Source organism: Crocodylus siamensis, chromosome 1 (genome assembly GCF_052110815.1).
Source record: "Crocodylus siamensis isolate JL-2025a chromosome 1, ASM5211081v1, whole genome shotgun sequence".
NCBI classification, from domain to species: domain Eukaryota; kingdom Metazoa; phylum Chordata; order Crocodylia; family Crocodylidae; genus Crocodylus; species Crocodylus siamensis.
The window spans coordinates 33,237,481-33,263,568 of NC_143395.1; the positions used below are offsets into that span (position 1 = coordinate 33,237,481).

A 26,088-nucleotide genomic window follows, 5' to 3' on the forward strand; every position below is an offset into this window, starting at 1 on the left:
GAGCTGTGCATGCTATCTACAGCAAATGGGGCTGTACCCAGTGCCTGGTTCCGTGGGGTCTAGTCCAGGGCACTGGCTCCAGGGCCAGTCTGGATTCAGCCCACAGACTGTCACTGTGTTGGAACTAGTGCACAAGACTAGTCTGGTGCAGGCACCACATGCAGCAGGCATCATGCAGTGCGCACCCTGTGCCAGCCCCATGCCCCACATGTAGCTCAAGCCCCACACCAGAGTTGCTGTGCGGAACTTGGCATGTGCACTGTATGCTGCATAGGGGTCTAATACAGGGCATGCACTGCATGCAGTGCCCTATTGCACCAGTCCTGTCTGCTGGCTCTGAGGCTGGTCCAAATTGGGCCCACAGACCAGCAGAGCTGGACAAGTTTGTCGAGTAATAGTTACACTATTACACTAGTTATACTATATACACAATTTTGTCAAATAATACTGTTCCACTTGGCTTAGCTTTCAGTTACCAGAAGATGTGTGGGCATACAAGTAGTTACCTGCATCTACTGTTCCATAGCATGTTCTCATTCCTTGCCAACTCATTTAATTTGATCATTTGTCATTTGTTTCCACTAAACCCTTAGCTCACAAGCACAGCTCAAATTTAGAATATTGAATTTCTGTACTGTTCTGATCATGAATCACCCTACATGTAAGTGGATGCCACATTAGGTACCATTTTAGGAAAAACAACTTGTTTCCTTTGAAATAATTTAAAAGTTATAGATTGAAGACCTTGAACTTCTGTTGCTTGTAGAAAATTACACAGGAGAATCAAATAACCAAGGACAGGTCTCAAAAGATTTTATTGCACTAAAAATAAGATAAAAACTGCACTTAAAAAACTGAGATGGTATTTTTATTGCATCACAAAAATACTGAATATACAAGTGTCAAGATCCTCAGAAGCCCAGTTATAAGCAGGGATCTGGGTTTTCCATTTCCTGTGAGAAAACATAGAAAAACATGGATTTCCCCTTTTACCCAGGAAAAACATGGATTTCTCATTTTAATAGAGAAACATGCAGATTTTGCAGTTTTGCAAAGAGCTCTGCAGGCTGGCAGAGTTCCAGCCTGCAGGGGGCCGGGTGGAGTGAGAGGATGGCCATCAGGCAGGGGATGCCATGGCATGTGTATGTACATGGCTGCCAGGCAACCTGGAGAGCAGCTCCTGCAGGTAAGTGGAGGCAGGAATAAGGCCCTGCATAGGGAGGGAGTTGGGAGGGCTGGGCACAGCCAGGCAGTCTGTAGGGCTTGGGGCCCAGGCCCAGAATGTGCCGTTGCAGGGCCCCGGTGTGGAGTGGGATGGGGCCACAGGCAACTTGGGGACAGGTGGTGGGGCTGGATTCCCATCATTGCACTACTGGCGGGGTAGGGGAGACACGTACCCCCATACCTGTGTGAGCAGCAGGGGCGGGGGTGGGCTATCTGCTGTGGGCTTGGGCTCCCTGCTCTGCTGTCCTTCCCCGAGGCTTCCACAATCCAATGGGCAGGACCTGGCACAGCAGGGCAGAGTAGGGCCGGGCAGGGAAACTCCCTGCTGCTGCAAATCTCTTGTTGCATTGGTGAGGTGTCCCCTGCTCACCCAGCAGCAGTGAGGGCAGGGGCGTGGGGTTGTGCCCCTCACTGCTGCCATGCAGGCAAGGGATGCTCTGCCACGGTGGCTCAGAGATCACAGCAGCAAGGAGCTTCCCTGCCCAGCCCCACACTGCCCTGCCATACTGGGTGCTGCCTGCTGGGGCTGCAGAGGCCCTGGGGGAGGGCAGCTCACAAGCACAATTACCACAATGTATTATCATCCCATTACTGTTTTTCAGACTGAATCATTTGCAGAGATTATTTAACTATTTGTGTTTGATAATTTAGGAACAATAAATTGTGTGTTTATGTGGAATGGAAGTAGATAGCCCTTGATGGCCCTTCCAAATCTGTTTCTGAGATCAGATGGAGGATCTGCCTGTGTATCAGACCAAGGGAGTAGAAATAAGGCATACAGATTTCCTCTTTCAATACACAGGTGGTTGAAGGCCCCTCAACAGCCCAGTGAGCAGGACCCCCTATATCACTCAGATAACAGAATCAGGCTTCCTCTTTCCCCTTGACTTCCTTTCTTTACAGTGATCAAGATTTATTAGAAACGGTCCTCAGCTCAGCCCAGCCCAGCCCAGCTCCTTCCCAAGAAGTAGGAACGATGGTTTTGCATTCCCTCCAAGTGGGGAAGGCGTGGAACCTAGGTCTCCCACTTCCTCGTTCCTTATCATGCAAAAGGGAGGAACCACCAAATGTGCCCCCTCTTCAATATTTCCTGTAGGTTGGCATAGGCAGTGAGCAGGGGCTCACCATGCTGAACATTTTGAATCTCATTCTTAGACACCTACCTCCTCATTCAAAGCAGGTTAAGGATTATGATTTCCCTTCCCACAGCTGAGTGCTAACTTTCAGGTTTGGGAGTGCTTGGCATTGCCACATCTGTGAGACTCAGCTTGGAAGACTCAGCATTTAATGGTCATCACATACGACTGACTTTTTTCATCAGAAAAGCTGAGTCCACAGAATTAAAATTTCAAAGTTATGTAACGTTTTCATCTCTTTTAAATGAAAAAGTATAAAAAAAGTTATTGATAAGGTCACAACACTTTCCTTTGCTTTTTATAGTCTAATGTAACCTATATTACTAAGGTTAAATGATAATGCTGAAGAGAAGCGTGTTGATGTTCCCAAAATGGTGCTTTTCTTATTTTTTTTCTTACAGAAAAGTACATTTTTACCATGATTTAGGTTGAAAGGAAATTTTGAAATGCTGAATTTCCAATTAACTCAAATTCCAAGTTTCAGCCAGCTCTAATAATCATAAGGAATACATTGGGCTGAGTTCTGAAACCGTTTTCAGCACTTCTCTCTGCAAACATGTTTCTTAAAGCAATTAGTTTGTCAGGCATGAGTGACCCACTCACTCTCATAAAGGAAGAAATCACTTATTGAAGGTGTAACCAAGCTTTTTAAGCCAAGGGCTTTCTTTCTTTCCCCAAATGAGATCAGTTTTTCTTGTAAACTATGAAATTACATGGCACCTTGTGGCTGAAACCTCAAATATTGTAACAGAGAAGGTTGATTGTTTTTAATATACTTTTGAGAAGTGTCCTCTGAGCCTAGTGAAACAGATCCAAGCCTTTATGGAAATCAAATAAGTAGTTCCCTTTCAGCTGAGCTGTCGTGGCATCAACACATCCAAACTTTGGATACAATTGCCAGGTTCTTGTTAGATGTTAGGTATGTTTAAGATCAACATGGAAAGCTCTTCAGTTTTAGATTATCCATCTCAGCAATAATGAGCAATTACAACCAGAGCCACTGATTTGTTGTGGTGCAAAGCTGTTAATAAGGATTTTGAAATCTCTAGGCGAAATTTATTTTATTTTCTTCCCCTAAATCCTACAGGTATACTGTAATATTTTCCATTCATCCTTTTGACGTCCTCAAAGAGCGTGCTGTTCAGCTCATCTGAGCGACAATATTATGTTGGAGTTAGGGGAGTAGAAATGAACTTGGAGCCTGACTTTATGACATTTTCAGAGACTTTATGGCCAGAAATAGAAGCATAACTTTCCATTTTGGTGCCCAGAGCAGTGTACAGTAATGGCAGGGGCGGGGGGTGGCTCTTACCTCCTCATGCAGGATGCGGTGATGGCTACAGTGGCATGGGCTGCTCCTGCCTTGACTAGCTCCTCCACTGTGGGGTGCAGCAATGGCACAGGCTCCATGGAAGCTGTCATTCTGATGCCCGCTATGAATCAGTGCCAAGGCTGGTTCCCTCCCCTCCATACATAACACAAGCCATGGAGTTTCACTGGGAGTGGGGGCTGGGCAGTGGGAGGCATCCAGGAGAATGGTAGGTTTTCAGACACCTCTCTTCTTTTAGGCTAGCTTAGCAATTACCTTGCTGGGCATGCTGGTTGTGAATCTCATCTTAACAGCTAAGATCCCCTGTGCATTTTATAAGAAACTGAGGTGCTTAACTGAGTTCCCTTCAGGAGCTTGATGTATAAGGCTAAGTACAGACAGTCAAAAAGCCCAAGACTGAATCAATTCACTCCCTGCAGGTTCATCTAAACTGCATAGATTGAACTGATAAGTTAACAGATATTCTCTTTTGATTCCAGAAATGCAGCCACATGCCTGCAATAGCTCATGCCAGATGCAGGGAATGCTAAAGCATGTCTCCCTGGTCAGCTGCAGCAGAAAGCTTGGGCCAAGGCTAGCCCACCCACCCCATCTACCCTGCAAAGGGAAGGTTTGTGGGGGAGGTGCAAAGCATCCTGGATGCTGGGGAACCATGAGTTAACTTGAATCTGGAAGGGATCAGGGGCAGAAGTTCAATACAGGTTTCCCTCACTTTATGCGGGTTCTGTATGTGTGAATTCGCTCTTATGTGATTACCTTTTTATACCAAAAATTTGTTATATGCAAGGTAAATTCACACTTATGCGATCAGTGTGGTGGAAGCCCACAGTCAGCTGCTTTGTGCAGTGCATTGTGGGAGTGAAGCGCACCAAAATATTGTCTCTATGTGGATCTGTGCTCCTCACTCATTGTCTGCGACATGTTTCTCTAGTTGCCATCCCCAATATGATAGTGTCCTTGACTTGTGTGTGTACTATCTGCTGTTGCAAGGTAGAAAAGAAGCTAATTTGCAACAGGCAGCTCTGTGAAAATGCAAAATTGTCTTGTAAAAGTGGTAGAAATGGGTCTGGGGGTCAGTACAGTGGAGGTCTTAGAACATATTACTATTTGTTAAATTGTAAAGTGGGTTCCCTTTATGCGTTATGCGCCATTTACCAGGGACATATGTACAGCATAATGCAAGGGAAACCTGTAAACTGTTTTAACTTAAATCAATTAAGCCTGATATTACATCCATCCAGTTTTATCTTAAACCAGTTTGGGCCATTTTGAAAGTGGTTTGTGTGCACTGAACTTCTGTTGTGTTTCAGAGTTCAACTGATTTCCAGTCGCTTATACTGGTTTATGTGTAATGTTGTCCCTAGCCTAAGAGAAAAGTGGTGATGCACAGCATTTTGCCTATGTCCCTTTGTGCATTTGGCTCTAGGTCTTTTCCAGAGTTGCTGCTTTGTCTCTTATTTTATATATATATGACCTACTTACCATCTTTGTTTCCTGAGGCTGTACAGCTTGTGGGGGAGTGTGTGGAGGGGAAGCATGCGCACATCGCAGCACACACTGCTGGCTCCTTCAGTCTGCTTGTTGTCAGATGGCAGGGAAACCCTGATTGGCTGCCCCAGACTGCTCAGAATCAGCCTGTGTCCCTGCAGCACAATGTGTGATCGTGAAGGGTGGAGCAGCAGAGTCTAGTCAGAGCAATACACTGTCTCTTGGGATGGGGTGGGGGGGCGAGACACAGGAGCAAGCAACCTGGGATGCTGGAGGACTGAGCTGTGGCTTCTCTCAGAAGGGTAAGTTGTACAGACATTCACTCTCCCCCTACCAAAAAAAGTTTCATGCTAGTAATTTAACTCTGGTTGTTCCCAGGTTGTTTTTCTCTTGGAGTGGCCATTTTTGCTCTGGAAGAAAAATCCTTAATGTGGTTTCTCCTGGGAAAGCAGCAATGTATGGACTTTTACTTCCTTTCTATGCACTTATCAGTAGTCTTATTGTTCAAAACTTTACCATAAGGATGAAGTTTAGTGAGAGGTGTTATTTGTTTTTTCCCCCATCTCCCATTATGCCATTCACCCTCTGTGTGCTGATTAAAAGCTTGCTGTCTTTCCTTTTTGGTACAGAAAATGTTTTTGATTAAAAGGAAGATCTGGCTGAAAATAGCTTATGGCTTAGACGTTCCTAATTATGATTTTCTGCTTTCTACTTTAGTGCCTAAGACTGCCGATGTTGGAGTTCAGAGTTCTGTCTTTGAATTAAATTAAATTGAAGCAAGAGCAGCCAATTGTTATGAAAAATCAGAAAAATGTAAGTGGTGGAAATGGTAGTTGCTGTCACAGGGGTTTTGGAGCCTGGGCTATACTGAAGTATACCTACTGTGAAAAGCCTTGCATATTCTAAATGAATGTAGTGTTGATTTATGCCATTGGAAATTTAACTCCTTTGCTAGTTTACAAAATGATGAACAGGACATATGGCTTACAGCAGTGCAATTTTACTGGTGTCAGTATACTACTCTACCTAGAGCATTAGTCAGTACATAGATGAGGGGCTGAGTTCACCAGTCCTGGGTGCCTCTCTTGAGCCTATCATTGCAAGTACTAACTATGGTGTTTTTTATGATGGAATATTTGCTCACTGGGAACCATATTGGGATTGCTTTATAGAGAACTAGAGACACATAGCTTTATTTCCCATATCAGGTCCTAAGAGCTATCTTTCCCATTCTCAGTCAGCACTGTATTAACAGTAGCCTAATTAAAATAACCCTTTTGAAAGAAAAGTATTCTGGAATCTAGGAATATTTGTATATTGTAAACTAGTTCATTTTTATTTTTATTAGCTACTATTTAAATTGTGAAAACAAAAATACAGCCTAGAAGAAATATTTTGCATGGGTAAATTAAAAAAGAAAGAGTGGAATCAAAGAAAGTTACGGTTGAAAGGGACCTTAGGAGGTTGTCTAGTCCAACCCCTTGCTCAAAGCAGGACCATCCCCAACTACATTGTCTCAGCCACAGCTTTGTCTAGCCAGGTTTTGAAAACCTCCAAGGATGGAGCTTCCACCACCTCTCTGTTCCAGTGTTTTACTACTCTCCTAAAGAGAAAATTATTCCTAATATGCAACCTAAACTTCGCTTGCTGCAACTTGAGACCATTGCTCCTTGTTCAGTCATATGTTCAAATCCATGATGGCAGCATGTCTTTTGTGTAAACAAGATGCTGAAATGGGGGAAAAGTTGACCGTTAGGGGGAAGACAAAACAAAATGAGGGTTATGCTCACTTTCTATTATGCTAAAAATGTATCATTTTGATTTTATTGCTAAAAGGCAAACAGTATAACAGCACTACTGAAACCATCATGGAGATGCTTTCACTTCTATAATTTCAGCTCCTTCAATCTTCTATTGCATAGATGATTGCAGTTTAGAAAATTGCATACCTGTGAAGCTGAGGTTCTACAAATGGTGAATGTGAGAGAAATCTAGGCAGTCCTTCCCTACAATTCCTCTTGTATTCTTTTGTCTTCATAATTTAGTAGAGGGAGATACTGTACTTGACACTTTCTTTAGATAGGGCAGTGAACTGAATTCCAATCAACACACTTCCTCAGGAAATAAAAGATGAAGGGTGAAAACTTATCCCATTTAAGTTCATGTGAGTTTCATTTCAACTGACCCAGGAATGTATCTCAGATCTCAAGCTCTTCTAAAAATATTCTGAAATTCTGGTACATGAGCATGTCATATGGAAGAATATGGGCATGTTTTAGTTTCTTTTGGCTTACACAAGAGAGAATTTTTGATAGGACCAGTCCAAATGATTAGTTTGAAAGCAGTGATTTTACTGAAAACAGTATTTTATGGGCAAAAAATAATGAATAAACTATATGGTCCCAGTCCTATTAACTCGTTCCTTCCCTCTTGAATATATATCCAATGCTGTGGAGGTTTATGTATATGCAAATTAATTACAATGACAACTTATAAAAATAAAAGACAGCCTATTAAAAAGATTTATAGTATTATTTACAGTCACTCAAGGGCTTGAACTTCCTTACAGAATTAACTTCATTAGGCAGATAGGAATAATATATAACTACAATTAGGGGCACCATTTCTTCAAAGGAATTTCTTGTGCTACTTCAAGTTCATTTCTATATTACCGTGGTGGTATGTGACAACAATCCAGGATATATTTCTGAACACCGAAATCCTGCTAAAAATACTGTATTTTGCACTGGATTTGTTACCCTTTTTCACATGTTCAGTAGAAATCCCCTTGAAGAGCAAAAGCAACCAAACAAAAAACTGCAAAGGACTACATCATACTCCAAGAGTGACTATTTACAAGTGAAATGCAGGTATAAAATAGATATCATCTTGTTTGACCAGACTGCAGAATTGGCCAACATTCATCTCTCTTGCCCAGCCAGTCGATATACCATATTACCTTGAGAGTCTTCTAGGTTGCTGCTATATAGGATTCCAATTAGCAGGATTTGGTCTTCAATGAAGAATGAGATCTCAAGATTTCCGTTGTTGCAGCATTCCTGGCAAAAACAGAGCAAAAGACAAGCACAGGGATCAGGACTTACAGAGGTGCTTTCATTAATACAGTTCTCCTTAGGGCCTTGAAAAGAAATTCTGCAAGATGTCAGGGAAAAAAAAAACAATTCTCTCTTAAATCAAGTCAGTGTTAGAGGCAATTAGTTTAGCTGTCTTCATGCTGTTTTCATGCATATTAGCTTCAAGCTGAAGGACTGGAAGGGAAAAACCCATGACCTATGGGACTACACATACTTTCTTCAAAACAGAGTATTTGTAATGTGACAACAGACTTTGATTGTTTCCAGGCTATGATGAGGATGAGGACATCCATCTACTCATTCATGTGATGGGTGACTTCTGGTATCCTTATATGAACAGCCCCCTTTCTGTGGCACCAGCAATGGCACAGTCCAAAGTAATTCAGTATTAGGTAGCCCGGGTGGTACACGGCTGGTACCCCCTCTTGAATTAAAGGGATGTTGGTGTGTGTGTGTATGCTGTGGGAGGATAACTGCCTAGCTTCAGGCCAGCTGACCTCCTTTCCCTACAGAGCAGAGCAGAGACAAGGGACACCCAGTGATGCTTAACTATTTACAGGTTTCATTGTGCAATCTAATATAAAACGGCTCCATTCGGCCTCCTGCTACTTCCCGCTCGGTGAAGGCATCTTCGGGCCCTTATCAGGCACCTGCTCTACCCTGCTGGTCAGTTCTACAAGCTGTTTTGCAGCTCCATCTTCATCATCCCTTGTTGAAGCTGCATGTGAGCTGGGCATACGGGCTTTTATCCCTTCTGGAGGCTCTGCCCCCAGATTGGAAACAGACCAATGGGAAAGCCTGAGGGGTTATTTCCCCTCAGGTCCTCTTCTTCACCTTGCCCCTAGGTCACAGTAGGGAAAGTCTTCCTCCTGCCTTCTCCTGATTGATGGGGAAGGGAAATGCCTCCACCAATCAGCCTGAACCATCCAGCTCAAACCATCAGGCCGGGCTGCCATCAAACATATGAAGTTGTGTCTATGGTTGAATTGCTGATTCTCCAAATCTGAATCAGATTCAGCCAAACCAAATTAGGACAGTGATCCAAATCAGCAAATCAAATCTCTGCCCCCCAAATCGGGCCAAATCTGGATCTGAACTGAATATTGCCTGCTTCACACACCTCTAGTATTTAATCCTATTGTCCATTCATTAAGTTCAGGTAGCAAACAGATATCCTGGAATTAGTTTCCCCTCCCAAACTACAGAGTGTTCTATAAAGTTTGTAATAAATTACAGGCTTAATTGAATATAATGAGAGATGTCTATATTAGTCTTTTCAGCATATTAATATTACGTTTTCCAGAGTTGATACCATCATAGGTTTCACAGACTTTAGGGCTGGAAGGGACCTCAAAGATGATCAAGTCCAGCCCCTTGCCCCAGCAGCAGGAAGTCAGCTAGAGTCAAAGGATCCCAGCAAGATAAGCATCCAAGTGTTTCTTGAATGAGTCCAGAGTAGGTGCCTGCACAATTTCTAGAGGGAGCCTATTCCAGGTCTTGGGGTCTTGGACAGTAAAGAAATTTTTTTCTTATGTCCAGCCTAAAATGGCCTTGGAGGAGTTTATGACTGTTAGTCCTTGTTTTTTCTTGGGGCACTCTGGTGAACAGACGTTCTGCCAGGTCCTGATGTACACCCCTTATGTACTTATAAGCAGCCACCAGGCCCCCCCGAGCCTGTGCTTTTCCTGGCTGAAGTCCCATGGCTCTCAGCCTGTCATCATAAGGCCCATTCTCTTGCCCTCTGATCATACGCGTGGCTCTCCTATGGACTCTCTCAAGCTTCTCCACATCCTTCTTGAATTGTGGAGCCCAGAATTGGATGCAGTACTCCAGCTGCGGCCTCACCAAGGCTGAATACAGTTGGAGGATGACATCCTGAGATTGACTTGAGAAGCATCTGTGGATGCAAACCAGAGTTTGGCTTGCTTTACCAGCTGCAACATCGCATTGGTAGCTCATTTTCATCTTGTTGTCAATCATGACCCCCAAGTCTCTTTCAGCAGTGGTGCTACTAAGCGTAGCACTGCCGAGCCTGTAAGGGATCTAATATCTAGGCTATGTAATAAGGGGTCAGCTGTGCCTTCTCTTCCTTCCCTTTTGACTTGAGAGAGAGAATCAGCCACTGATGCATTTTGTGTGCTACCCAATCTACTATGCTGAGTATTTTCAAAAAACAGCCACCAGATTGTTTCCTTTATGAAAAATTAGTAGAGGAATGTCAAAGGATCTTACTAAGGCCTGATCTAGGTACCAAGTTGTTTAACACAGATCAAGACTTAGGGGTTTTGGGGCATGAACAGAAGCTGAAATTTGGGCATTTGGCAACCATTACTGAAAACTGAAGTGCCAACAGACTTCATGTACCTCTTGGGTTACATGGCAGCTACCAAGGGGCTTCCAGGATTGTAGTTTTGAACTTGGATATTTGGGTCTGGTCCTAAAATAAGAATGTAAGCAAGAAGGCTCAAGTCATTTCCTAGTTAAGACATGTACGGTTTTTACAGGTGGGCGAGGCATTTTTATAGGAATTGATAGTAAACTATACGGTAAGAATGCCATGATTTCTAGTACATTTTTCCAAGTTCTTAATCTTTTCTTTGTTCTTTCTTTTCTTGCAGTATAGCTTAGAAAAAATGTTATCTTGACTGTTAGACCAAAACCAAAATTGAATTTTGTCACTACTCTATCACTCCCACCCATTGTCAAATCAGTACATTCCTAGGGTGTATACAGTGACTATGGTTAAAATTAGATAGCATTATTTATTTTGAAAGTGAGTTGCCCATAATTCAGCATGCCGCTTGTAGTTTGAAATTACTCATAGAAATTATGTTAAGAGGCTGTGAAGTCAAGCAGTCAGAGTTAGAAAATGTCTGAATTAAGGCTGCCTGTTCAACTTTTAAGTTACCTTTCTTGTGCATTTGTGCCTTATAATACAGTCTTTCAATAATTATCTGATCATATATTACTTTTCTCCAGAGCCCTGCCACACAAGCAGCTATTCAATACTTGGTTGAATCCCCTTGGTGGCCCCTATTCTATACTTATAGCACTCTCTTCTGAAGGCAGACTTCTAAATTCCTCATGGACTTTTCTATGATGTACCTCATTACAGAGTCAGAGCACTTCCCAAACATTAATGAATACTTCACTGTACACTCATGCAACCAGAGACTATTATTATCTTTATTTTACAGCTGGGGAATGTAGGCACAGAGAGATTAAAGTTAATTATGTCAACTAATTTTGTGTGACCAATTTGGGATGCTAATGCCTGTTTGTTCAAGTACCTAGAATTTTATAGGACTTAACTGTTCCAAAGGTAGGTTTTGTTAACTTGGTTTGCAGTTGTGAGCGCTAAGAGCTTGTACAACTCTGATGTCAGGTGTCTCAAATTGAGTGCCTAGTAAAATGAGGAACTCACACTTAGAGCTAAATCCTATTAAACCCTCATATTCCTAGGAGGAAATTGCACAGCTACATAACTGTAGTTTGCTGGTCCTTGTACACAGGAAAGGATTCAGCATAGCTGTGCTCACCCTGTGCTTTCCTGTTGAACGTGTTGCATTCTGGTTGCATATTTGTTCAAGTGGAATGAATCCCACTGCATGTCTGGAATAGATAGAAGTAATTAGACATGTAGAATACTAATTCCTAAAATGATAATCACAACAAATCCATGACTAGTTTGACAGAAGAGGGAGCTAATCCACCCACCTTTCAACTCATGAGACTAGTAGTTAGGTCATTTATTTAGAGAATGGGAGACCTGGGTTCTAAGCCCTCTCTCACCCAGAGAAAAGTTAAGACTGTTAACTTTTCCTACTTCCCAGAAATGGACTTTATTCTTCAGACCAGGGCCTAGGCATTAGGGCTGTGCAAAATTTTGGCAGCTGTTTCATTTAGTTAGGCAGGCCACCCTGGAAGAGTGGGGCAAAGGCAGGCAAGATCACCCAAAGCATTTGAGAGATGCTTGCTCTGGATGGCTAGCCCTTCTCCCTAGTTGAGCATCCAGGGTTCAGATGACTCATGGTGCTCGTGGCCCCATCCTACCAAATGCCTGCATGCACCACCTCCAGCAGGATGGTGGTACCCTCCCTGTATGAAGCATGCAGGGAGGACTTGAGGGAGGAGCTGCACAAGGCAGGTCCGCTGGTGTCCTTGCACTTCACCTCAGACATCTGGAACAGCCAGGGTGGAGATCATGCCTACCTCTCCCTTACAGGGCACTAGTGCCATCAGTCAGACTGTCGGTGAGCTCTTCTTCAAGCTGAAGGGATGGATGAGTCCCACACGGCAATGGAGATCATGGTGGCCATGAACCACATGGTGCAGAGGTGGCTCACTGGGCAGGGCAAGCTCACCCATGGGTTCATAGTCACCAACAATGTGGCCAATGTGGTGAAAGCAGTGTATGATGCCAACTTTGTTGGCATCCAGTGTGTGGCACACAAGTTCCACCTCATAGTCAGGGGTGCCTTGGAGGGGGACAGGGCTGGTGGTGACAGCACCATCACAACCAGCTAGCTCATTTCACAATGCAGGAAGGTGGTGGGTTACTTCCACCGGAGTGGGGCAAGATGCTGAGGGACAAACAGGCAGAGCTGAGTGTCCTGCAGCACAAAATCATCCAGGATGTGGAGACTCGGTGGAACTTCACATACCTCATGTTGAAAAGGCTGATGGAGCAGCAGAAGGCCATCCATGAGATGGCCTTGCTTGGGGAGATTGGGATCAGTGGCCCGCTTAACAAAACAGACTGGGATACCATCTCCCAGATCTTGGTGGTCCTCAAGCCATTCTTCAAGGTCGCAAAGACCATCAGCACTGGCAATGCCCTTCTTAACCAGGTGATCCCCATAGTGAGGGAACTTGAAAACCAAATGTAGAAGTTCCAGGGGATCGATGTTCCTGGCTGGAGCAAGCCGCTGTCACCAGAGGTGCAGACACTGGTAAAGTGGCTGAGGGAGGGTATCAAGAAACAGCCAGATCAGTTGTAGTCCAGCATGGTCCACATGCTTATGACTACGTGTGACCCAAGGGTGAAGGGGAGCATATACAGCAGCAAAACCTTGGATCACTGGACAGAGGTGCTGGCGAACAGAGTCCAGGAGGCAGAAAGGCACAGGCTGGGGTGTGTGGAAGAGGGGGACCCACTTTCCCATGCCAGCACTCGCAGCAGCAGCCAGTCTCCTCCACGACAGCCACAGCCAATGTGAGCCAAGGGCATAGCTTTAATGGTGCGGTCCAGAGGCACCAGAACCCAGCCTCAAGCAGGTAGCATGGAGGCCTTGGAGGCTACCTATCTCAGTGAGGATGTGGAGCTGCTGAACTGCGACCCCTTGGCCTATTGGGCAACCTGCAGCCAGATGTGGCAGGATCTGGCCATGGTTACCCAGGAACACCTGTCCTGTCCTCCAACCAGTGTTCCGTGTTAGAGGGTGTTCAGCATTGCTGGGGATGTTGTGTCACCCAACCACACCTCCTTGGATCCTGGTTTGGTGGAGCAGCTGGTGTTTCTTAAGGTGAACTTCCTGCTGTTGGGGTTCCTTGAGCTCCACGTGCAGATAGAATGAGTGCCACCCTCCTCACTCCACCTGCACCTGTGTCCTTTTTAAATTTTTTTAAAACCATTTAATGCACCACTCTCAGAGCTGGAGGTGGCACTCACTGCATCACCAGCCAGCAGGGAAGAACATCTCCCTGCTGAGCTCCCATGCCAAGATGAACTTGGAGGTATGGGCTGGGGCTATGGAGAAGGAGGAGGCCCCAGGTCCTGGGCATGAACTAAAACTGCATCCTGCCAGGGTTAGGAGGCCTGGTGGGACTGCCAGTGGCATGGCAGCCCCCAAGAAATGCCAGGACCAAGGACCTCCCTGGTGAAAGACAGGTAGAAGGTGCCTTATAACCTCCAGCCACCTTATGCTGGAAGCCCAGACCCCTAAGATCTTTGTGAGGCCTGAGGCTTGCTGGTTGTAGTGGGGTTGTGAGGCTCCAGATGAGCTTAGCTGCCTGGATGCCATCTGCGAGGCATGGGCTTTTGGGTTTAAAATCCTTCGTCAGGCTGAGGAATCATCTAGTTGGTGTATGTGTGCTCTTCCTGGATAGAAGGACAGTAAAGAATTCAGAGGCTGGCATACAATGCAGGCAAGAAAGCCAGTCAGTTAAAATGCAGATTGAAGCATCAGGGGTGAAAGAGAGAATGGGGTGTGAGGGGGTGAGAGACAGGCTGGGGGCAGGGGAAGGGGGTATAACAGGTAAAGGTAGAGACGTACCTGCTACTTGGGGAGTCAGATGTCAGGCAGGTTATAGTGTGTCATATATCCAATGTCTATATTGAGTCCATGAGTTTCTGTACCTAGAAGGTTCATGAATTGAAGTTCATAGGCCTGTCTGTGAAAAGTAGGTTGTAAATTCCCTTTGAGGATTAGGACTGAGAGACTGGAGACAAGAGTGGTTTTCTTGTGAGAAATGTGCCCCCACAGGTAATTAGGTATTCTGGTCTGTAATAGATTCTGGTGCACCGTTTGTGGGGGTACTGGAGGTATGCTGGCAGGCTTTGCATTTCTTGTCATGGCGTGGTCTGGATCCATCCGGTGTATTTTGGGCTGTAGGAAGTTGGCTTCTGGTGATGAGGCTAATGAAGTTTGGTGCTTGTTTGAATTTACAAACCATTATTATAGCAAAATAACATTCAATACATTTGCTTACATCAATCATTACTAATATTTTAATATAAAGCTATAATATAGTATATTTAGATTATTTGACATATACTTCTTCCTTATAGTTTCATAGTTTCTAGGGTCGGAAGGGACCTGAGCAGATCATCTAGTCCGACCCCCTGCCATGGCAGGAAAGAGTACTGGGGTCAAACGACCCCAGCAAGGTGTACATCTAACCTCCTCTTAAACACCCCCAGGGTAGAAGCCTGCACCACTTCTCTTGGAAGCTGGTTCCAGACCCTAGCCGCCCTGACCGTGAAGTAGCTCCTCCTGATATCTAACCTAAACCTACCCTCTGCCAGCTTGTGACCATTATTCCTGGTCACTCCTGGCGGTGCTCGGGGGAACAGTGACTCCCCAATGCCTGCTGATCCCCCCGACTAGTTTATAACAGGCCACAAGATCCCCCCTCAGCCTTCTCTTGTGGAGGCTGAACAGGTTCAGGTCCCGTAGCCTCTCCTCAGAGGGCCTGCCCTGTTGTCCCCTGATCATACGAGTGGCCCTCCTCTAGACCCTCTCCATGTTGTCCACATCCCTCTTGAAGTGTGGCGCCCAGAACTGGACACAATACTCCAACTGCGGCCTGACCAGTGCCGCATAGAGGGGGAGGATCACCTCTTTGGACCTGCTCGAGATGCATCTGTGGATGCATGACAAGGTGCGGTTGGCCTTCCTGACTGCCTCCCCACACTGCCGGCCCATGTTCATCTTGGAGTCAGTGATGACCCCCAGATTCCTTTCTGCCTCCGTGCTGACAAGAGGGGAGTTCCCTAACCTGTAGGTATGGTGCCGGTTGTTCCTCCCCAGGTGCATCACCTTGCACTTGTCTGTGTTGAAACCCATCCTATTCTCATCCGCCCACCCTTGTAACCTGTCTAGGTCTGACTGTAGCCTGTTGCATCCTTCCAGTGTGCCCACGTCCCCCCACATCTTAGTGTCATCAGCAAATTTGAACAGGGTGCTTTTTACCCCCTCGTCCAAATCGCTGATGAAGATGTTGAACAGTGCGGGCCCAAGGACCGAGCCCTGCGGAACCCCACTGCCCACGTCCTTCCAGGTTGAGAAGGACCCATCCGCTACCACCCTCTGGGTGCGGCCCTCCAGCCAGTTGGCGACCCATTTGACTGTGGGGGTGTCTACGCCACAGTCCTCCAGTTTCTTAATGACTATATCCACTGCTACCCCTGCATCTAATGATCTGCTGATCTGATTGTAAAAGGCCACCAGGTTGGTCTGACAGGACCTGCCACTGATGAACCCGTGTTGGTTGCCCCTAAGCATGCAGTCCCCTGCTGGCCCCTCCTGGATGTGTGCCAGCATAATTTTCTCAAACAGCTTGCCTAAGATTGAGGTAAGACTAACCGGCCTATAGTTTCCTGGGTCCTCCTTCCTGCCTCTCTTGAAGATGGGGACCACGTTGGCCCTCTTCCAGTCCTCCAGCACCTCATCAGAGCACCAAAAGTGCTCATAAAGCCATGCCAGGGGACTTGCAATGACCTCAGCCAGTTCTTTTAGAACTCTGGGATGGAGATCACCCGGGCCGGCTGACTTGAATACATCCAACCGCTCCAGAAGCTTCCTAACTAAATCCTCGCTAACCCGTGGCCCAGGTGTGCCTCCCCTAGGGCCCGAGGGGGACCCAGCAGGGAGGTGGCTGTTCTGGTCCCTACTTAGGAAGACAGAGGCGAAGAAATCGTTGAACATGTTAGCTTTGCTGTCTGGTGTGACAACCAAGTTTCCCATGGCGTCCTGCAAGGGCCCCACATTACCCGGGACCTTCTTTTTACCCCCTATGTATTTAAAAAAGGACTTCTTATTGTCCTTATTCTGGGAAGCTAGCCCCAGTTCTATCTCTGCCTTGGCCTTCCTAACTACCCCCCTACATCCCCGAGTAACTACAGAATAGTCCTCCCTGGTGATGACCCCTTCTTTCCATTGGGTGTAAGCCTCCTTTTTAGCAAGGAGACATTCCTGGATGCTTTTGGTGAGCCACGGAGGCTTGTGTGCTCTCCTGCTCCCTTTGATCCTCGTTGGGATTACCTTTCTTTGGGCTTGAAGGATCGTCTTCTTAAGGAGCGACCACTCTCCCTGGACACCTGGCTCCCTTCCCCTCTGAGACCTCAGTGCTTTCCCAACTATCCTCCTTAGCTCATTGAAGTTTGCCCTCCTGAAATCTAGGGCCGCTGCCTTACTGCATGCCTTTGCCACCTTGTACTGGATGATGAATTCCAGCAGGCGATGATCGCTGTCGCCCAGGTGGTCGAGCACCCGCAGCCCCCTCACCAGGTCATCACCCAGCACTAGGTCCAACAAGGCATCCCCCCTGGTGGGGCTGTGCACCTCCTGGGTTAGATGGAGGTCCTGCACTCTGGCCAAGAACCTACGTGAGCGTTCAGACCTGGCTGACTGTTCTTCCCAGCAGATGTCCGGGAAGTTCAGGTCCCCCATGACTACCACATCCTTAGCCTTCACTACCTCTGTGAGCTACCCAAGAATTCCTGGTCAAGCTCTTCTCCCTGGTTGGGAGGTCTGTAGTAGACTCCCACCATTAAGTCTCTTTCTCCTCGACAGCATTGTACTCTAACCCAAAGCACTTCAAAGTGCCCCTCCCCTGATTCCTTGCTAATTGATGAGGATGTGTATTCCTCCTTAATATAGAGTGCCACGCCCCCAGCTCTCTTTCCTATCCTGTCCCTCCTGTACAGCCTATAGCCCTTGACATTCACCGCCCAATCATGCGTTGCATCCCACCACGTTTCCGTAATCCCCACTATGTCCAGGCTGGTGTCAGCCAGCAGGAGGGTGAGTTCCTCCTGCTTGTTACCCATACTACGAGCGTTTGTGTAGAGGCATTTGAGACCTCCTGTGGGTGTGTGTACTGACCCCCTAGTCCCAGCGTTACCCTGGCCCCTATCTCTTACCTGTTTATTCACTTCGCTCGTCGGTCTGGGCTGTAGTTGTGGGTGCTGTTTGGTTTGGCAGTCTGATGTTTCCTCCGCCCTTATCTTTCCCTTCCCCCGACGAGCCTAGTTTAAAGCCCGCCGGAGGAGGTCCGCCAACCTAGAAGAGAACACACGCTTACCTTTAGGGGAAAGGTGGAGCCCATCCCATCCCAGCATGTCTCTCATCGTGATGTGCCGGTTATGGCTGAAGAAGCCAAAGCCCTCCTCGAAGCACCATTGCTGTAGCTGGCAGTTGGTCTCTGCAATGCACGTTTCATGCCATCTGCCTCGTCCACTCACTGGCAGGATAAAAGAGAAAACCACCTGTGCGCCCATCTCCTTCAGCACGCACCCCAGAGCATGGTAGTCCTCCATCAGGCGATCAGGGCTCCTCCTGGCCGCATCGTTAGTGCCCACATGGACTAGGACCATGGGGTAATAATTGGTGGGCTGGATTATGGTTAGGAGCATTCCTTTCACGTCCTGAATCCTCACTCCAGGTAGGCAGTATACCTTGCATGCCGAGGGGTCCTGGCGACAGATGGGGCCCTCCATACTTCTCAGGATGGAGTCACCAATGACGATCACGCGACGCTTCTTCCTCCTGGCCTTCTTGCCTCCTTCAGCTTGCACGGGACGCTGTGTGCGTGGAGTTGCCTCCTCCCCGGTTTCGTCCTCTCCTTCCTCCTCCTCCAGGGCTGCCAGGACTTTGTACCTGTTCTCCAGCTGGACTGGAGGAACTGTTGCTGCCATGTCTTAAGCAGCCCTGGCACGGGTGCTGACGGTCTGCCACTTAGCAGTGGAGGGCTCATCTTGAGGTGCATCCTCCTTGGTCGTACAACCCTGCAGGAAAAGAAAATATCTGTCAATTTCCTCCTCTGCCTCCCTGATTCCCCTCAGCCTGCTAACCTCCTCCTGGAGCTCCCTCACCCACACCTCCAGGGCCCTAAGGTGGGCACCTGGAGGACAGGTGTGGGGGTCTCCAGTCCCTGCCCCCCCAGGCCTTGCTGGGCAGCTCCCACAGGCCAGGGGGTTGGGGGACACCAGCCCCCCCGTGGGCTCCGTCTGGGTGGAGGCCTCAGACAAGCCCCGGGAAGGCCGCGCCCCCCGGGCAGGGGCCCTGGCAACACTCCGTGTTGACACCATCGTAGGAGTCGCTGAGTTTCTAGCCGAGTTCGGGTCCTCTCACCCACACTAACACGAGTCAGGCTTTGGGCCCCTCCTGCTCCCCCTCCAGCGTGAACGCCGGTGCAAACGCCGGTGCGCTCTTACAGACTGTGCCTGTTTGCGCGCTCTGTTCGCATGGCTTGGGAGCGCAGCTCCCTACCGACTCAGCTTAGAGGGATCCGGGGGGCTTCCCCTCCGGATCCAGCTCAGCTGTGTCTGTCCCTCTACCCCACTTACCTTAGGGGGATCAGCTGTTGCTGCCCCCGCTGCTGCTCCGTTTGCTTCTGCTGCTCTCGCCTCCGCTCCGGGTCAGGTAAGGGGGCACACGTGTGTGTAAGACACACGTGTGCCTGTGTCCTTCCTCTCCCCACATTATCTTTGTGCTCTGTTTGATTATGTTGAGTTAAATTTAATAGTAGCTTTCTTTACTTTGCTAACCAAGCCATTTGCTACATCTGCAAAGGTTTATATTATGGCCAGTCAGAGACAGTGTTTTGAGACCTACATTCCTGCAGCTTTTACTTGGGCCAGTCGAAAATGGCCAAGCCTTGCAACAATGTACCCATGGCTTATACTTCATAGGCCTATATACAGCCTACAGATGTTCCTGGCTGGGGCAAGGTACATCTGTTAGCCAGGAAGGGAGAAGTCCCTAAGATTTAGCCTACAACTCTCCCATTAAGGAAGGGTGGACCATTTCTAGCATCTGATGAAGTAGGTTGTTGCTTCTCTGAAACAGACTTTAAGGTGTCACTCTGCCCTACCTTCTGCTTGACTGACAGACCATCTGAAAACTAATACAGCTAATATCCCGTATCCTTTATATGACTACAGTGCACTGATGTTACCAATGAGCTTTCATAACTATTCACTAGCAGCAATGGAACACTGACTTCTGGGAATCCTGGATTCTGGTGCCAGTTCTAAGGGGAACACATCCTCGAGGATACAAATCTTTCTGTCCCTGTTTTCCCCAGCCTAACCTTGCCCCGCTCTCCTCCCCCAACACTGCCAGTGGATGGTCCTTGACCCAGTATCTCCTCCCATACTTCTCCTGGCTCCTGACCCTCAGCTCCTGGCCCCTTTCCACTGTTTCCTTTCCTTTGACTATAAGTTGCCATCCCACCATATTCTGTTTTTTTCTCCTTCCAGCCTCTGTAGCTCTTTGTCCTGGTGCCCCATCTTGACTGTACCTTCAGTCCAAGTTGGATTTGGCTGAAAGAAATGAGCATATCAACAAGCCCCAAAAGAACAATTTTGACTCTAACATAGGTAGACATTTCCTGTAAATCTGATACCTGGATTATTTCCCCGTTGAAAGAATGACAAATGGTTCACTAAATAATACACTTTCATAACTGCATTATCATTTCAATTAGAGAATATTTCATGGGGATTTCTAAATAGTTAATAGAAATGAACTGTAGTCCAAATCGCTGCTGAGCTCCACAACAACACATGTCCCTAGGTTCATCTAAGATGCTCAAAAACAAACAGGGCCATGATATCATCAACAGATGTTGGATGTATAACTTGATGTATTTCTTGTGGTTAGTGGGCTGAAGAACTGACCAAACTATTATTCCTCTTTGTGTAAAAGCAATGATACATCTGTTAGAAATTGCAATGAGACCTTTGGGGTTTTCCAATAGAGTTATATAGTTTTGCAGATGTAACTAATTACACATTGTTAGATAACAAAGCTTCAAACATTATTTTATATAAGAAAGCATATCATATTTTGTCTGATTGGTTTTAAAGAAAATGACTTTGATTGTGTTTAAATTCCAGTTCTGTCTGCAGAATCAAAAAACGAAAACCCAGTTTTGCACGGAGTTAACATACTGAACAAACAGCAGTACTTATTTGTTAATAACTACATGCAGTATTTGCTATTTAAAGGAGCATTTATGCACAGTTATCACCAGCTATTTCCAAGGATAGAAGCAATAATTATGGTAAAATGTTGGTATGGTAAATGTATGGTAAAATTATGGTAAATTGTATACTACATAAGGTTAGCCACGGTACCAGGAAGACAGAAACATTTTGTCAATGATGCAGTGATATGTTACATGCATTTTAATTAGCTAGCTCTTACATTTTTATATAAGGAAACAGCAGAGGAGTGCAGGTAAATTTAACACAATTTTGGTTTTAGATGAGGATTATTATCTAAAAGATAATTGTCTAAAGAAAAATAACTGACAAACTACAATTAAGATTCTCAAAAAAAAAGCATTTAATTTTAATGGCAAGTGTTAAAATTCGACCTTTCTTTGAAAATCTCCCTGCAGGTGCTTTAGTTCTAAGATGTAGCATGAAAATGTCAATGCACTGGAAAACATCTGCTTTAAGATCTTTCTTTTTTTTCCTTTTTTTTTTTGGAGTCTAATCGATCCAAGAAAATGTTTTCTCTGAGCCAGTAGCTCATGGAAGAAGCTTGGTGAAGCACAATAAGCACAATTTTTTTGCATCCTCTGAGGCTAACTACATATCTTTAAGGAAATGCATTCTATTCTTTGACCAAGAATTAATCATTGTATATTTTATGCTATTTCCAATTCCTAACAAAAACTCAAATTTACCTTCCCTCACCTGACTTGCATGGTGCTGAAGTTTCAGGTGATTCAACAGAACAAATTCAGGACCTGTTCTAGGCAGTCTCATGCTGCTAAGTTCTAGAAGTGAAGACATTTGAAAAGGCTATGAATGAAAACCATTGGGCTTTTCCCTGAACACTTCTACGGTCTCTGCCATCTGGAAAAGATATTTCTGGTGACCACTGGCTGCTGCTTCTTAGCAGCAGCTCCCAAAACTGGCTTTCCTCCATTGACTTTTGTCATTCAGAGGAAAGCAAAGGAGAAAAGTGATTGTTTACAATCTACTGATGAGATACTTTGTCTGCAGTCAAACTCCTTCAGTGTGGGAAGGCTTGTTTGGATCATAAACAATATTAACTCTATTGCTATCAGCACAATTCTTTACAATGCTTTACATGTGAGGGAAGTACTATTGCTCCAGACTACATCATTTTCCTGGGGAAGACATAGCAAGGAAGAGGTTTTAACTTTTTTTCCTGAGATGAAGAAGCAAGATTATATGTGTTATTCACCTATCTGCATCCTGATAAAACAGAAGGAAAACCCTGAGTTTCATCTCTCTGATTCTAGATCTAGCATTCCAGAAAATATAGTTTTGCAAAATAAAAACATTTTCATAACCCTGAAGCTTAAAAGGACATGACAACTGGTAAGCTACTGTGCATTATTTTTAAGGCCTATTAGACCCTTGAGAGTATTTTTAAAAGAAAACAGCAATTAAATACACTTAGTCATTTGTTTTGCAGCATCAGAAATATTTTTCTCTGATTAACCAGACCAGAATTTGGACACTAGAGAGTTTCTACAAACTAGCTTCTCTTAGTATTTTACTCTCCTCCAGGTGGCTAAGGAAATTAATCCCTGTTTTAAATCTCAGCAAACCCACATTGTGGAGATGTCACCAGATCCCTAAAATAAATATGGTGTATGAAGCTGAAAAGGTCTCAAGAGTTCCCACAATTATAAATTTATTTCATATTCCCTAGTTCATGTAACAGTTTGGAACAAATTATAATCTTTCCTAACCAATAGTAGTAGGCTTAGCTGAAGATAAGTTTTCTGTGTTTGTGAAGGTAGATTAGTATGAAAGTAGGTTGCCTATGCTGTAGACAGGGAAGGGGAAGGGCAGATGCTGCAGATCTATGACTCTGAGCAGATACATCCACACGTGCAATTACTGTGCCTGAATTTACTATGCAGGCTTCTACTTACTGCTGTGCTAGCCAAACTCCACACCCGCACTGACTACCACCCGGTCTTGGGGGCCTTGACTCCATCTGGCCCATCCTGCTGCACAGCCCCATGTCCAAGCATAGGGCCCAGCCTGTGCCCTGCTGCCCCAATGCTATCCTCTGGGTTGTCTCCTGGGCCCCGGCAGGGATGCTGACAATGCCCATATAAAAGTTGTTTCAGCTGCCATCTACAAACTCCTGGGGCTCAAGCCCCACCACTTCTGGGCCTGCCCCACAAGCTGGGACTCGTGGCACCACATTGTCCAGAACACATGGGACAATGACCAGTGGCTGGACTTATTCTGGATGACCTGGGCCATATTCCAGGAACTAGTCCAGCAGCTGGGCCTGCATCTGGAGCACCAGCCCACCATCATGTGTCTGTCCCTTCCCTGTGGAGACCCACATGGTCATGACCCAGCTGATACTCACCACACCCACCAGCCTGTGCTGCATTAGCTACATGTTCAGGGTGGGCAAGGCGACCACTGGGAAGGCTGTCCTGGAGGTCTGCAGCACTCTCCGGAATGTGCTGGCCAACACCATGCTCTGAGTTGCTGACCCATTGGAGGTGGTGGTGGGCTTTCAAGCACTCAGTTTCTCCCAGTGCACTGGGGCTCTTGACAAGACATACATCCCTATCACCTTCCCACCTCCCCTACTACAGCTGGAGAGGCTTCCATTCTATCATGCTGCAGGCCATTGTGGAACACCAGGACACCTTCATGAACATCCATGCCAGCTGGGCAGGCAGCACCCACAATACCCAGGATTTCTGAAACTCTGCCTTGCCAGCCCTGGTGGAGAGCAGCTGCTTCATACCAGGTGTCCTGGGCCTGCAGCAGGGTGATGTGACCATCCGTCCCCTCCCCACTGGGGACCCCACCTACCTGTTGCTCCTGTGACTCATATGCCTGGGCTTGGAGCTGTGTGCTGGTTTAGTGCGCCCTTGGGTGTCTCAAGGGATGCTGGTGAGCCCTCACCACTACTGCAGTAGGGAGCATGGGGTTGGCCAGCACATAGTGGAGAGTTTAGTAGACTTCCAGGACAGGCTCCCCAGTGGTCGCCTTGCCCACCCTGAACAGGTGGCTGATGTAGCACTGGTGGCTGTGCTCCCACATGAGCTTGGTCATGCCTGCATAAATATGGGTGTTGACCCTTGTGGCTCAGGCAAACTGGTGCTGGATCTGTGCATTGCCCTAAATTGCAATAAGGTCCACAATCTCCTTCTTGGTCCAGTTTGGCCCCTGGGCTGCTGTCTCCACTGTCAGAGAGGCTGACATGGAAGCTGTTGTCAGGTGCCTCGAGGAATCAGGCTTGGGCTATCTCTGCCACATGGCTGCAGAAACTGCCAGTCACGTGGCTCAGCACCAAGCAGGAGGCTGGACCCTGCTGGTGTGGTTGAGTTTATGCTCAACATCAGCTTCTACATATGTGCTATAGTGCATTAGCTTAATGTGCTGTTTTCTAGTACCTGTATTTATTGGAACTAGCAAATGGCACATTAGACTAATCTAATGGGTCAGGGAGGCCCTGGAGAGGGAGACTCCTTGTGCTCCAGTGGAGCTGACCTTGTGAAGGAACACCTCAACAGGCTGGATACCTTCAAGTCAGCCAGCCCTGATGGGTTACACCCAAGCGTACTCAGGGAGCTGGCAAGCATCATAGCTCAGCCCCTGGCACAGATCTTTGAGAGTTCTTGGTACTCTGGTGAAATACCTGATGATTGGAAGAGCGCCAATGTCATGTTTATCTTCAAGAACAGGAGGAAAGTAGATCCAGCAAACTACAGGCCCATCAGCCTGACCTCTATCCTGGGGAAGGTCTTGGAAAAGATTATCAAGGAGGCCATCCTTAACAGACTAGCTGAAGGCAATATCCTGAGGGATACCTAGCATGGTTTTGTTGCGGGTAGGTCTTGCTTGACCAACCTCATTTCCTTTTATGACCAGGTAACTTATCATCTGGACAAGGGGGAAGAGATTGACGTTGTATACCTCAACTTTAAAAAAGCCTTCGATCTGGTATCCCACAATCACCTCTTGGCTAAACTGGCTAACTGCGGCCTTGACATCACCACGATCCGCTGGCTGGGGAACTGGCTCCACGGTAGGACCAAGAGAGTGGTAGTCGATGGGAGTCAATAGTCTTGGTGCACTGTGACCAGTAGGGTCCCACAAGGCTCTGTCCTAGGGCCTATACTGTTTAACATCTTCAGCAATGATGTGGACATTGGTGTCAGAAGCAGACTGTCCAAGTTCACCAATGACACCAAACTCTAGTAAAGCATCCACACCTGAGGTCAGGAGGGTGATCCAGGCAGATCTAGACAGACTCATGAAATGGGCAGACAAGAACTTGATGGTGTTCAACACAGAAAAATGCAAGGTTCTCCACCATGGGAGGAAAAACCCGCACCATGCTTATAGGTTCAGTAGTGCTGTGCTGGTTAGCACTACAGATGAAAGGGACTTGGGGGTCATGGTTGACCACAAGATGAACATGAGCCTTTAGTGTGATGCTGCAGCTAGTAAAGTGAGCAAAACACTGGCTTGCATCCATAGATGCTTCTCAAACAGATCCCAGGATGTCATTCTTCCGCTGTACTTGGCCTTGGTGAGGCCACAGCTAGGGTACTACATTCAGTTTTGGGCTCCGAAATTCAAAAAGGATGTGGAGAAGCTTGAGAGGGTGCAGAGAAGAACCATGCACATGATCAGAGGTCAGGAAAACAGACCTTATGTTGAGAGGCTGAGAGCAATGGGGCTCTTCAGCCTGGAAAAGCGCAGGCTCAGGGGTGATCTGATGCACAATACTTGCTTTGCACATGTAGATGGCGATGCTTTACTAAACATTAGATTAATCTAATGTGCAGTATACTTCTCATGTAAACTCGCTCTAAATGAGATAATTATTTATCAGTCAGCCTGGAGAAGCAAAGGCTCAGGGGTGACTTGGTGGCAGCCTATAAGTATATCAGGGGTGTGCATCAGGAACTGGGAGAACGTCTGTTCACCAGGGTACCCCAAGGGAAGACAAGGTCTAATGGTCACAAACTGCTGGAAGACCATTTTAGACTGGACATAAGGAAAAACCTCTTTACTGTACAAGTCTCCAGAGGCTGGAATAGCATCTCCCCAGAAGTG

The 26,088-nt window shown here is 46.4% G+C and overlaps 1 long non-coding RNA gene across 2 annotated transcripts in view; it reads left to right on the forward strand.

Annotated features, from left to right (window-relative positions):
• The first annotated feature begins 4,989 nt into the window (after positions 1-4,989).
• LOC149872702 (uncharacterized) overlaps positions 4,990-26,088 on the forward strand; it is a 55,339-nt gene continuing 34,240 nt past the window's right edge. For both annotated transcript variants that reach the window (XR_016439790.1, XR_016439791.1), the window contains exons 1-2: positions 4,990-5,480; positions 5,896-5,991. This is a non-coding gene — a long non-coding RNA (uncharacterized LOC149872702). The remainder of the gene's footprint in view (positions 5,481-5,895; positions 5,992-26,088) is intronic.